The sequence below is a fragment of the Canis aureus genome, chromosome 18 (assembly GCF_053574225.1).
Source record: "Canis aureus isolate CA01 chromosome 18, VMU_Caureus_v.1.0, whole genome shotgun sequence".
Lineage (NCBI taxonomy): Eukaryota > Metazoa > Chordata > Mammalia > Carnivora > Canidae > Canis > Canis aureus.
Genome location: NC_135628.1, coordinates 21,478,879 through 21,493,159, shown reverse-complemented (window position 1 = coordinate 21,493,159; position 14,281 = coordinate 21,478,879). Strand labels below are relative to the sequence as shown.

Below are 14,281 nucleotides of genomic sequence, written 5' to 3'. Positions count from 1 at the left end.
GACCACAGGCATAAACTGTGTCATCTGTGCCATCATGAGGGGCAGACTGAGTCTGGAGTTGGAGGAAAGTTCCATGGTGGGAACACTGTATGCAGGTGGTTGCATTACAATGGAGGCTGTGGGCAGAGGGAATGATGATCTGAGTTGAACTCAGATGGGCTGGTGACTGGATGTGGAGGACAAAGAAGACCAAAGCAAAAGGCCAGCAGGTGTCCCCCCACCAACCTTGGAAGACTTAACGGGGCAGAGGATAGTTCAAGTTATTAATATTAATGGGGTAAGTAGGAATGGGAGAGTAGAAGAGAGGTCAAACGTCAATGATGAGTGTGGCTGTTTCAGATTTCAGAGTGGGACTATCTTACGAGACATTCTCGTGCCGACAGCAGCACACTCTTGGCTATAAGACAGGACCCAGAATAAGGACAGCTGATTGTCTGGGGGGGGTAAACAAAACAAAAAACCCCAGCAGCTATCTCTCCATTTACCTAAAGTCCCAGAAAGGAAACCCTTGAGTCCTGCAACAGAGGGTGTTATTTCCTCGGATGTTATGCAGTAATACTTGAATTGTTCAAAATTATAGTAAGCAAAAGAAGAGAAAACTATACATTAAGCAAATAAAGTGTCAGTTTCTATTTAGGATTACCTTTTTTTAAAAAAATATTTTATTTAAAAAAAATATTTTATTTATTTATTCCTGAGAGACACACAGAGAGAGGCAGAGACATAGGCAGAGGGAGAAGCAGGCTCCCTGTGGAGAGCCCGAGGTGGGACTCGATCACAGGAACTGGGATCACACCCTGAGCCAAAGGCAGGTGCTCAACTACTGAGCCATCCAGGCGTCCCTTACGATTACTTTCTAATCCAAGCTAGCATTATGACTATCATCGTTAATATCCTTTATTCAAGGGCATTTGTATCCTTTATAAGAAACAGAATCCTAGGACCGCAGGATACAAGGTGCAAATAAAAGTGTTAATATTTTTTCCATGTTCTTTCATCCTTGTTTATAAAATATTAACTGAGAATACTTTTCATCCACAGATTTTTAAGTCACACTGTAGGTTACCTAATAGAAGCAGTTATTTAGGCACAGGAATATTTAAGAGTAAATTCTACAGCTGCATTTTGATAGTCATGCACATGCTCACAATATTATGTGTATTTCTTTTCTAATACACGCTGGAGTGTGTGAATTTGAGGCCCCAGTAAAACAAATACCCTATGAAAAGATGTCATTATTAATAATGTTAGTGCTTGTTAACGTGTTTCTGACATTATCTTCAGGGGGAAAAAAAAGATAAAATGTAAAAACAAAAACAAAACCCACACCAGTAATCTTATAAGTAGAGAGTTAGAGGAGGGCAGCCCGGGTGGCTCAGCGGTTTAGCGCCGCCTTCAGCCCCGGGTCATGATCCTGGAGACGCAGGATCGAGTCCCACGTTGGTCTCCCTGCATGGAGCCTGTGTCTCTACCTCTCTGTGTGTCTCTCATAAGTAAATAAAATCTTTAAAAAAGAGAGAGAGAGAGGAACATGTATAATGTCCGCTACTGCCCAAGGGAAATAGAAACCTATAATGAAGTAACTAATACCAACAGTGTGTTGTAGACAACATCCCCGGGTCAGATAAGCGCAACAAAAAATGTGGCAAAATGCCAATTAAATATCACCAAAACAGCAAGGGAACTTCCATTCCCAGCAATATGTGCCTCTATAAACCACACAGGGCTTGGCAAACCATGGGTAAGTTCATAATTCCCAGAGTGACTGAGTAGGAAGCTTATTGTTTAAAAATAAAATTGTGTTCCCCCTTTTCTTTCTTTTTTTAAGGTTTTACCTCATATCCCTTTTTTTTAAAAAAGATTTTATTTATTTATTCATGAGAGACAAAGAGAGAGAGAGAGACAGGCAGAGGGAGAAGCAGGCTCCATGCAGGGAGCCCAATGTGGGACTTGATCCCGGGTCTCCAGGGTCACGCCCTGGGCTGAAGGTGGCGCTAAAACGCTGGGCCACCCGGACTGCCCACATTCCCCTGTTTCTATTGACCTTCAGGAGGCACGAGACAGGAAGTGGTGGTTAGATGCTGTCCTTGCCAGCCTCCAAGATACCCCCAGTGACTCTGCCTCCTGGTATTCGCACCCGTAGGTAGTCTTCCTCCACTTTGTACTCCCCTTGGTCTAGTGTGATTGAAAGCATGCAGCAGAAAAGATGGTATGTCACCTCCAAGATTAGTTTGTAAAAGATGGTAACTTCTGTCTGGATACTCTGCACCACCTCACCCCACCTTCAGATCACTTGCCCTGGGGGAAGGAAGCAAACTACCACAAAATGAGCACTCCTACAGAGAGGCCCACCTGGTGAAGAAGTAAAGCTGGTGAGGAACTGAGGGCTGCCAACAACTTCATGAGTAGACTCGGAAGCAGGTTCTCCAACCACGGTCAAGCCCAAGGATGATTGCAACTCTAGCCAACAGCTTGAAGGCAACCTCACAAGAGACTCTGGGTACCACTGTCTGTCCACTCCTGGAAGCGTGACTCTCAGAAACCGTATGAGATAATAAACATTGTTGTCTTAAGGTACTACATTTTGGAGTAATTAATTCTTTTTTTTTAAGATTATTTATTTATTTATTCATAGAGACAGAGAGAGGAGGGCAGAGACACAAGCAGAGGGAGAAGCAGGCTCCATGCCAGGAGCCTGATGTGGGACTTGATCCCGGGTCTTCAGGATCATACCCCGGGCTGAAGGCGGTGCTAAACCACTGCACCACCAGGGCTGCCCTAGACTAATTAATTCTGCAGTGATAGATACCTAATACCAATGTCTTCCTTGTCTTTCACAGAGATAACTCTTAGAAAACTGGAAGACATGATGAGGCACCTGGGTGGCTCAGTGGTTGAGCATCTGCCTTCGGCTCAGGGTGTGATCCTGGGGTCCCGGGATCGAGTCCCGCCTCGGGCCCCCTGCGAGGAGCCTGCTTCTCCTTCTGCCTATGTCTCTGCTTCCCTCTGTGTGTCTCTCATGAATAAATAAAATCTTAAAAGAAAACTGGAAGAAATAAGTTTTGCTAATCTGAGAGACAACCAATATGGGAAAAAAAATACATAAACCCAGGAGAGAAAATCAAGCCAGTGAATAATCCTTTAAAGAGGAATGGTACCTCACGAGAAGGTTGCTATAGTGTTTATCCCTTTATTAAAGAAGTATTAACATCTGTATACTATCGTTAAATCCATGACACTAGGGTAGGTTGAGGATGTCTGTTGAGAAAGAGGAGAAAGAGAACACTTGAGCACCTCCTCTCCTCTGTCTTCAGGAGACTGGGGACTCTCTCAATAATCTATTGAACTACTTCTATAAAACTATTAAATGATGGATATTAGCTTTGCTGTGTCTTCTATATTGCACACATCACTTTTACAATAAACAGAAACAAAATAAAAAGTAAGGCATATTTCTCTGCCCAGTAAACCACCACCACGGCAAAACACAGACAATTGACAGAATGATGTCTATGACAAACCAAACCTATAATACCACAGTCCCCCTTATCTGCGGTTTGCTGTCCGAGATTTCAGTGACCTAGGGTCAGCTGTGGTCAGGAAGCTGATGATCCTCCTTCTGATGTATATGGTAGCCTGATGCTACGTCACAGTGCCTGGTCATTCACCTCACTTCACCTCATCATGGAGGCATTTTATCATTTCACATCATCATAAGAAGAGTACGGCCTAATGTTCTGTGAGAAAAACCATATTCACATAACTTAGACCATAGTATTTTACTTGTTCTATTTTATTACTGTGGTTATTAAGCTCTTACTGTGCCTAATTTATAAATTAAACTTTGTCATAGATGTGTATACATAGGAAAAACATAATATATTTAGGGTGCAGTACTACCCATGGTTTCAGGCATCTACTAGGAGTCTTAGAATGTATCTTCCACAGATAAGTGAGGGGGTGTGTGCAGACTACCATATAAATAAACTATCAGCAAATACATAACACCTACTACACTCCTAGTCAAGACTGCATTTTGAAAACTTTTAAATGATTTTTATCTTTTTTGCAAAGTAGGGGCCATAGAGGCAAGATATGAGTTCATGACTATTTTTGAGTTTGGGATTGGATTTGTGATAAGAATAAGGGTAGGAATGCAGCCCCGGTGGCTTAGCGGTTTAGCACCGCCGTCAGCCCGGGGTGTGGTCCTGGAGTCCCAGGATCGAGTCCCATGTCGGGCTCCCTGCATGGAGCCTGCTTCTCCCTCTGCCTGTGTCTCTGCCTCTCTCTCTCTCTCACTCTCTCTCTCTGTGTCTCTCATGAATAAATAAATACAATCTTTAAAAAAAATTTACACATCATCCTAAAAAAAAAAAAAGAATAGGGGTAGGATACCATAATATGGCACCACCAAGGGTGGGGCAGAGAAGAATCCTTACAACAAAGCATGTCAGTGAAAAGACGGCCAGGTAGGGTATGGGGTTAGCGCTGTTGGTATTTTGGAAAGTGGGCTCATTTCTTTGGATTATTTAGTAGAATGCATTATGATCTAAAAATAATGTCACTGAACCCAGTAAGATCACTTTGGAGAAATTACACATAAGGAAATAACTCTCAAAAAGAAAAAGCTTAATGCACCAGATATTTTTTTTATACCATAAGATTGAAGAATTGAAAACAATCTGAATGCCCAACAATAAGGAATTGTTAAATAGTGTTTAAGGGTGATAAACTAGCATACAATTATGAAATATGAAAATTATAAAAAGTAGATGCTAATAAGTTATAATAAACTTATAACAGGAGAGCGCCTGGCTGGATGAGTCAGTAGAACATGAGAGTCTTCATCTCAGGGTGATGAGTATGAGCCTCATGTTGAGTATTAGAGATTACTTAAAAAAAAAGTTATAATAAAAAAGGCAAAACAGTAACCATGTTGTAACTACATAAATCATTTATGTTTATAGAAAAGACTTAAGGGATCCCGGGGTGGCGCAGCGGTTTAGCGCCTGCCTTTGGCCCAGGGCGCGATCCTGGAGACCCGGGATCGAATCCCATGTCGGGCTTCCGGTGCATGGAGCCTGCTTCTCCCTCTGCCTCTCTCTCTCTCTCTCTGTGTGACTATCATAAATAAATAAATTAAAAAAAAAAAAGAAAGAAAAGACTTAAAAAGGAAAAATCAGAAAATTTTGTTACAGTGGTGGAATTAAATGACTTGATTTCATGAATTGTCTTTATTGATATAATATGTTTAGCGTAATTTTAAAATGTTAAAAAAATTTAAACTAGAACTTTTTTTTTTTTAAATCTCATTTATTTATTCCCAAGAGACACAGAGAGAGGCAGAGACACAGGCAGAGGCAGAAGCAGGCTCCATGCAGGGAGCCCAACATGGGACTCGATCCCCAGTCTCCAGGATCATGCCCTGAACCAAAGGCAGGCTCTAAACCGCTGAGCCACCCAGGCATCCCAAAACTAGAACTTTGATTCAGGCTATTCTATTTCTAGAAATGCCTTCTAAGAATATAATCGAACAGGAAAAATATGTACATATAAGAGTATTAAAAAGAAGCGTTATTTGTAATAGAGAAAAATTAGAAACAATCTATACTGCTCAAAATAGAGGGCCAGTTACATCATGAGAAATATGTAGTCACATCATGAGAACTGTGTAGTCATTGAAAGGGTGATACAGATTGATGTTTATAAATACAGATCAATGTTGCTGATAGGCTGCTAAGCTAAAGAAAATAAAACAGTATATACAACAACAAAGAGAAAAGTCTGAAAGGATGCATGCCAAAATATTAACCGTAGTTATGTCTGAGCAGTGCTTTTTTTTTTTTTTAAGCCTTTTTTTTTTTTTAAGATTTCATTTATTTATTCATGAGAGACACAGAGACCTACAGGCAAAGGGAGAAGCAGGCTTCTCTCAGGGAGCCTGATGCAGGATTCGATCCTGAACCCGTGATCACGCCCTGAGCCAAAGGCAGAGGCTCAACCGCTGAGCCACCCAGGCATCCCTGAGCAATGCTGTTTTTATGATTATTTGAATTTTTGGCTAATCTCTATTCCTGATTCTTCCACAATTAAAATGTATAGCTTATGTAATTTTGAAAAGGTGGACGGAATCTTAGACATGCAACTGTGTTGCATATTCTTTTCTTATCTTCTCTCCTTAAATTTAGAATCAGAAGCTAGTTTGATGTCCGGGTGGCATGCAGACAGTTGAACTGAGCCCCCAGTACAAACCCCTGTCAGATGCACAGATGGAAGGTAGCTATGGGAGCCTGTGGCCCAGAGAAATGAGTACCAAAGCCAAAGCTCATCTTAGTTCTGTCCCTACTTCTTCATGGCTTTGGACAAACCCCTTAACTGCCACCTCTAATATTTTTTGGAAACAGATTGAAAACAAATCACAAGTTGAGTAAAATTAGTTAATTTCTGGGGCACCTGAGTGGCTCAGTCAGTTAAGCATCTGCCTTTGGTTCAGATCATGATCCCAGGGTCCTGGGATCGAGCCCTGTGTTGGGCTTCCTGCTCTATGGGGAGCCTACTTATCCCTCTCCCTCTACCCCTCCCCTCAGCCCTCAGCTCATGCTTTTGTGTGCGCTAATAAATAAATAAATAAATAAAAATAAAAGCTCCTTTTAAAAATAAAAAAATAAAAAAAATAAAATTAGTCAATTTCTTAGTCTTATTTCCCTTTATTTACTAAATGAGGAAAACAATGCTGGGCCTCCTACCTTGCAGAAGGGCTCTAAGAATCAAAGTGGAAAAAAAAAAGAAGAAGAATCAAAGTGAAAGTAAAAAGAAAATATTTCTACGTCAACATCATCATTTTAAAGTGACAAACATGCACATTATGAAACAACATGGAAAAGTGTTTTCAAAACAGGCAGAAAAGAACCCATCACATAGTTGCATCCGGGTAGGACAATGAGTGGTATTTTTTACAGTACCTTATTGAGATATACTTTACAGATGAGAAAATGAATAAATCTTAAGTATACAATTCAATGACTTTTTACATACGTATATACCTATAGGACTAGCATCCAGATCCAGATAGAGAACACTTCCTTCTTAAAGAGTTCATCATGCCCATTTCCAGTCAATCCTCACTCCCACCCCAGAGGGAACTGCCATTCTGACTTTCAGTTGATATCATTTTAAGAATAATGTTAATGTTCAGAGGTTTTCCAAAATCCGTTCAAAAACATTTGACATAAAACCCGAAGTCCTAGGTACATACCTGAGATCTGCCCTTCACCAACTATGGCCTATGAGGAAGTCACCAATGCTTTTGGTGCCTTGCATTTATCATCCATTTAATGGCAATAATAATTCTCCCTCAGACTTTCATGGTTGTGGGGAAATTAAGAACCCCATGAAACAAGCACCTGTCAAGATGCCTCATCACCGGAGACACTCCACAAACTACTGTGGCTTGTGTATTTGTCCTGTAGTGATGAGTGTCCCAGGGCCTGGAAATTCCGGATTTGGATCTCTATTGTCTCACAACTCACCTGAGTGACTTTGGTCAACTTTTAATCTATCCCCTTGATGTCATCGTCTGTAAATTAAATACTTTACTGTTTTCAGAATATATAATACTCTGAGAAAGACATGAGAACCTGCATGCAAAAGATTTTGAAAGCTGGATTTAGGGCACTATTCTGAACACTGGGAGGCCTTACCAGGTCATTGTTGTAAATCCTTCTGGAAGTGGCTCCAAGGGACACAGTAAAAGGGTGACGAGTGACGAAAGTCAGATCAGAATTTACTCTAGGGCTCTGAGTCACCTCCAGGTTTGGCCTTCATCCACCCGACATCTCTCCTCATCGCCATGTGACTGAATAAAGAACAATGAAAGCATAACACATTCTATGGAAATCATTGTCAATTTTTTTTCACTGACGTAATTACAGTATGTTATTAAAAGCAAAACAGGAAAAGTCATGCTCAGAAGCATTTCTAACGAATTATTATTTTTTCAAGTCCAAAGATAATTCTTATTCATTCTAGAAAAGAAATAAAATAAAATGGATAATTTTTAAAATTCACTATGTGAATATTTTGATACATATTCTTCAATCTTTTTCATGCATTCCTTTTAAAATCTTAGAATCAATCATATTAAATACAAACTCAGTTATGCAAGAATTATAACTTTTTAAATTCTTCTATATAATTAAACTTACTATTTTTTTCGAGGCCCTTCCATCTAGGAGTAGAATTTAAATCTCTCTCTCCTTTCTCTGCAGAGACTCTACACTGGCTCTTTTGTTTTTTGAATCTTAAAAGTATTTTCCTCTTCTGTTGAAAAAAGTATTTTTCTTGTCTGGTGGTACGTACGTTTTTAAGAATTTTGAAACACAATGTCAACTTAATCTGCGTACAGATAATAGGAATTTATGCTTCTGTCATCTAAATGAAGTCCTATTTATTCATAAATTCCACAAACTATGGTTTTGTTTTTTCACCACTGAAATAAGTTAAAAATTAATGCACAGTTACTTAAAAGCCATAAGCCGTATCAAAGTCCAATCAGTAGAAAGGGAAAACGTTGTTCTCAGGGCAACAGGCTGGCTCAGCTGGTAGAGCACACAACTCTTGATCTTGGTATCGTGGTTTTGAGCTCCATGTTGGGTATAGAGATTACTTAAAGATAAAATCTTTAGGGACACCTAGGTGGCTCAGTCGGTTAAGTGTCTGTCTTTAGTGCAAGTCATGATCCTGGGGTCCTGGGATTGAGTCCCACGTCAGGCTCCCTGCTCAGTGGGGAGCTTGCTTCTCTCTCTCCCTCTGCCTCTCATCCCCCCATCCCTGCTCATGCTTGTGCTCTATCTCAAATAAATAAAATCTTAAAAAAATAAAAATAAAAAAATAAAATCTTTAAAAACAACAACAACTGAAATCTTTCTCCCAACAATATTCTCCACTGATTTGTCACTATATTTCCAGGGTATTTTCAGTAGTAAGGCCGAGATAGACAGAGATAATAGATGGATAGAAAAGAGAGACAGATTAATGTATATATTTAATATAACATAGAGATACACATATTTTTTTAAAAACAAAAAATAGCATGTATACATTTTTTAACCTTTTTTACTTATTATAAACAGTCATTCATTCAATAAATATTTGTCAAATATCTACCATGTGCCACACGTTGTTTTATACACTAGATATTTTTCCACATCAAAAAATGTCTGTATAATCATTTTAATGGGTGCATAGTATTCTGTTACATAATACATCATAAATAAGTCACCAATCCTCCTTCATTACCATTTAAAACTACATTCAAGCCTCATAAAACTGTCTTTGTGTACTTAAATTATTTTGAGTTATATTCCCGGAAGGGGAGATGCTGAGGCAAAGGACATGCATGTTAAAATGCTGATCCATATTCCCCAATTTATCCCCGGAAGCGATGGTTAATCTCACTAACAGTGTCCAAGAATTTTTGTTTCTCAATATCAATACCCAAATGGGCACTTTTTTCCTTTTTTAATTCTTACCAGTGCAACAAACAAAAACCCAATTTATTTTATTTTGCTTTTAATTAGTACTTAATTCGATATGCAGTTGAGAAAGCCAATGAAACTTTTGAGTGGAAAGGATTTTGCTCATCAGTGGGAGGGATGGAGTTGAGGAAAGAGGCCTAGAGACAGGGAGACCAGGTGAGAAGTGCTGAGGTCTGAAGCGGGCTGTGAAGATGGGATTGCAGTGTGCAGGGCAGTCAAAATCCAATTAAGATCATCCGGATGAAATCTCCGAACCCTGTGGCCAGATGTAGTTATAACTAAGAAAGGTCAAATTTAATCACTTACATTGCACTTTCACACAGAATTTTAAAAAGGAGGTGACACGCAAGATAAATTTGGGTGCGTTTAACCAGTTCTATGGAGGGGAGGGGGAACTTGACCCTAATGCTCACGAATGAATGATTTGCCACAGTGAACCTTAGGGTGGAGCTGGGGAGCTAATCTGGATCTACAAGAACTGGATTTTTTCTTTTCTTTTTCTTTCTTTCTTTCTTTCTTTCTTTCTTTCTTTCTTTCTTTCTTTCTTTCTTTTTCTTCTTTCTTTCTTTCTTTCTTTCTTTCTTTCTTTCTTTCTTTCTTTCTTTCTTTCTTTCTTTCTTCGTTCTTTCTTTTCTTTCTTTCATCTCAGCAGAACATTCTTTTTCCCCTGGAGGAAATCATGCTCATGATATATTAACAACAACCATAATAATAAATTACTAGTGTATATACAGTGAAAAGTAAGTATCCTTGTCTTAAGATCTTCAGAGTTAAAGACTGCTTTCCTTTCCTCGCTAGGCCTAACCATACTAGGACAATAGCTCACTTTTTTTTATTGATTACTATGTTCCAGAAACTAGATTTCCTACGTAGATTTACTCACTCAAATCTCCTACAACCCTCTGAATATGTTCTGTTTACAATTTCTAGACAACATTGTATCACAGAGAAGTTCAGTAACTTGCCCAAGGTTGCCCAATTTATGAGCAGTGGAGCTGGCATTCAGACCCAGTTTAGCTTCCCACCCTGTTTACTTAATCTAATCATACTGTTATAAATTCTTTTCATGGTAGTAGGGTGTAATTTTCTGAACACAGAGATATGGGCCAAAGGGCTGTGCATTATTTCTTATCACAGGTGATGCTAAGCAGATTTCATCTACTGGACTCCTGAGCTGGTGTGGTGTATCAGCAGTAAGGGCTGCCCCAAGTGGTTTACCCACAGCTGCCCACTATTACCATTTCTTGTATGTCCTTCCTGGGATATACAAGTATAGGGATAGTTTTTCTGTATAACTTTTGAACGAGTGGTTAAAAAATTCACCTTAGAAGTCATTCTTTTTTGGTTTATAATGAACTCATTCTTTTTTATCTGCCAATACTCCACTTCTTTCTCTACCAATACCCTAGTAATGGACATCTAGACTCTTTCTAAACAATGCTACAATGAATATCTTTGGATGTAAGTCCTTTGCATAAGTGGAAGCCACATTATATTCCTAGTTGTGAAATTATTATACCAAAGGGCATGTGCATCTCAATGTTTAATAGATTTAAAGTTTATTTACCTCCAAGGCATACCAATCTGCATTCCCACCAAATGTGTGCCTCCACTTCATGTATTAAACAAATACATTTTCAGTCTGACACCCTTCACCCTCACAATCCATCCCCTGATTCCATGTTTCAAGGAATTGAAATTGGTCAGTAATTCTGTTCTCTGGGAAGAAAAGGAACACAATGCACAGAGGACATGCCTATCGTCACTGGAAAGTTCTGTCCTCTCCATTCTCTGTGAGAAATGACTGATTCCAGGGTTGGGGTAGAGAAACTAGAAATGGGTCTGGAACATCCTATTGCACCAAAAAGCAATGAAGTGCTCAAAGAATTATGGGGGCATGTCAACAGACCGTAGAAGCCAGTATTAATAGGCTCCCTAATAGCAAATACGGAATAATTTGTGCTCTAAATTAACTTTGATTTACGTAAGCCATTGCATCAGATGATAACTTATTGAGTAAAATAAAAATCCACGAGTTTACTGTGATACAAATAAATGAACAAACAAATGGGAGAGAAAGTAAAGCTCTGCCTTTTAGCAGTATGCCAACAAATAAATGTGGAAAGAATGCCAGAATTAGAAAATCACCAACTGACAACCACCGTAAAAGTAACAAATGATTCAGACAAGAATCATCAATAAATTCTAAAACAGATGGGTCAAAGTGGAATGGAGAACAAGATATTTATATAAAGTATCTCTTCACCGAAATAGGCATTGATTACTCACTACCTGATAGTACAAAATACTTACTAGTTAACTTAACAGTGGGAAAACATGGGAGACATTAGCTTAATAAATGATAAAAGTTAATGTCACCAGTAATGGAACAAATTGACATTATGTGCTTTCCGATATGTTATATTGAGAAAAACACAGCATCTGCTTGTGGATGTTTTTCTGCCAACAACACACAGCTTGAATCTAATTATGAAGGATCATCAGGCAAATCCAAATTTCAGCACAATCTACAAAGTAACCGGACTGTTCTTTTAAAAAGTGTCAAGGTCACGAAAGACAGACAAACTGTTCCAGATTGAAAAAAAAATTAAGAGATATAACAACTAGGTATATTGGATTGGATTCTGGAGCAATAAAGGATATCATTGGGACTGCCGGTGAAACCTGAGCTTGGATTGGATTCTGGAGCAATAAAGGATATCATTGGGACTGCCGGTGAAACCTGAATGTGGTCTGTGGATAGATGAAAACACAGCATCTGTTCATTTATTTTGTTGGTTGTATATGATCCCGCAGGAGAATGCTTTTGTTTTTAGGAAATACACGCTCAAATACTAAGAAGTAATAGAACTTCACATCTACGACATATTTTCAAGTTGTCAGAAAAATATGTTTGTACAATAATGAGAATAACAAGGTGAGTATGATAGAAAGCTGGGTAGAGAATATATGGGAGCTCTTTGTAGCATACTTACAACTTTTTTATAACCTGAAATTATTTACAAACAAGAAGTATAGACAATGTCTAAAATATAAAACAAAGCACCATACCTACACAAAAATTTTACTAAGCTTTCAAGGAATAGAGAATTCAAGTTTAATAAAAGACTTCCAAGGAATACAAAAGGTAGAAACACTCCTCAATTCATTCAGCCTTGGTAAATAAACTAGATAGACAGTTCGAGAAGGAAAAATGACAGTCTTATGCCTGAGCAGAGGTGCAAAATCCCAAACACAAGTAAAGTGAATCCAGCAATGTGTAGAAAAGAGAATACACTGTAAGTTAAGTTCAGTTTCTCTTTGAAATACAAGTTTCATCTAACATTGTTTTATAAATGCAATTCATTACATGAATAGATTCAAAAAGAAAAATCATATATTCTCAAGAATCATACAAAAAGCATTCGTGAAAAAACCCTTGGCAAACCAGGAATGGAGAGAGATTTCTTTAACCAGACAAACAGTATCCACAAAAAAAGAATCTCTCTTATCGCCTCTGTGCTTAGGGCTTGTAGCCAGCACAGTAAGAGAAGGACGAAGGGAAGGAAGAAGGCAGGGGAGAGTAAGGAAGGAGAGAGGACAGTCAGACAGACATTCAGAAAGAAAAGGTAGAAACAAAACTGGTGTTACTCAGAGGATACAAACATGTACTAGAAAACTCAAGATTCTTCAGACAAATTATAATATGTTTAGTAAGACGGCTGGACAACAAGTCAATATGCAAAAGAGTGAATTTGGGACACCTGGGTGGCTCAGCGGTTAAGCATCTGCCTTCAGCTCAGGGTGTCATCTTGGAGTCCTGGGATCGAGTCCCCCACAGGTTTCCTGCATGGAGCCTGCTTCTCCCTCTGCCTGTGTCTCTGCCCCTCTCTTTGTGTATCTCATGAGTAAATAAATTTTTTTAAAAAAAATTAAATAAATAGAAATGAATTTGAGTTAGATACTCCAACCACCAAGAAAACTTCATTTCCAAAATGATGCCATTAACCTCAGCAAAATAGATAGCCCAGTAATAGGTTTAATAAAAGACATACAAGGAATTAAAGAAGACTTAAATAAATGCAGAGACAAGCATGTTCCTGGGTAGGAAGATGTTATCTTAAAAATATGGCTTCAAAGCATAAACTTTGGATACAGAACGCCACCTCGTAGCAGGCAAGTAACTTAACCTCTCCCTATCTCCACGTCCTCCCCTGTAAAACAGAGGGAAAAACAGCTCTTACCTCACAGGATTAAGAGGATTACAGGAAAGAATGCCTCTGAGAGGACAGTGCCTGCGGCAGAAAACCACGTGGTGATGTTGAGATTGGAAGCCACGCCTGGTGGAGCAACAAGTAAACCGGGCCCCTTAACCAACAGGCAGCCACTGCCTCTCTGTTTTTATGTGTGTGAGAGAGAAATACATTTCTACCTTGTTTAAACCACTGTTGTGGGGGTGTCTGGGTGGCTCAGTAGTTGAGCATCTGCCTTTTGCTAAGGTCCTGATCCTGGGGTCCTGGGATCAAGTCCCAGACTGCTTCTCCCTCTGCCTATGTCCCTGCCTCTCCCTCTGTGTCTCTCATGAATAAATAAATAAAATCTTAAAAAAAAAATAAAAGTAAAAAATAAACCACTGTTGTTTGGAGTTTCCAGTTTCTTGTCATTGAGCTGAATCCAAACAGATATATTGGCAACAGCCAAGGCCCAGCCCTGCTGTAATCCCTCACCCACCTTCTATTAGGTGC

At 39.0% G+C, this 14,281-nt stretch overlaps 1 long non-coding RNA gene across 2 annotated transcripts; it reads right to left on the bottom strand.

Moving 5' to 3' along the window:
• Positions 1-1,961: 1,961 nt before the first annotated feature.
• Positions 1,962-13,951, bottom strand: LOC144288724 (uncharacterized). Of its 2 annotated transcripts, none has more exons than XR_013356702.1 (3): positions 13,781-13,951; positions 7,701-7,855; positions 1,962-3,737 (listed from the first exon to the last, which is right to left on the bottom strand). It is a non-coding gene; the product is annotated as an uncharacterized LOC144288724 (long non-coding RNA). The 2 variants fall into 2 exon arrangements; XR_013356701.1 differs by lacking the exon at positions 13,781-13,951 and adding an exon at positions 8,205-8,439.
• Positions 13,952-14,281: the final 330 nt, after the last annotated feature.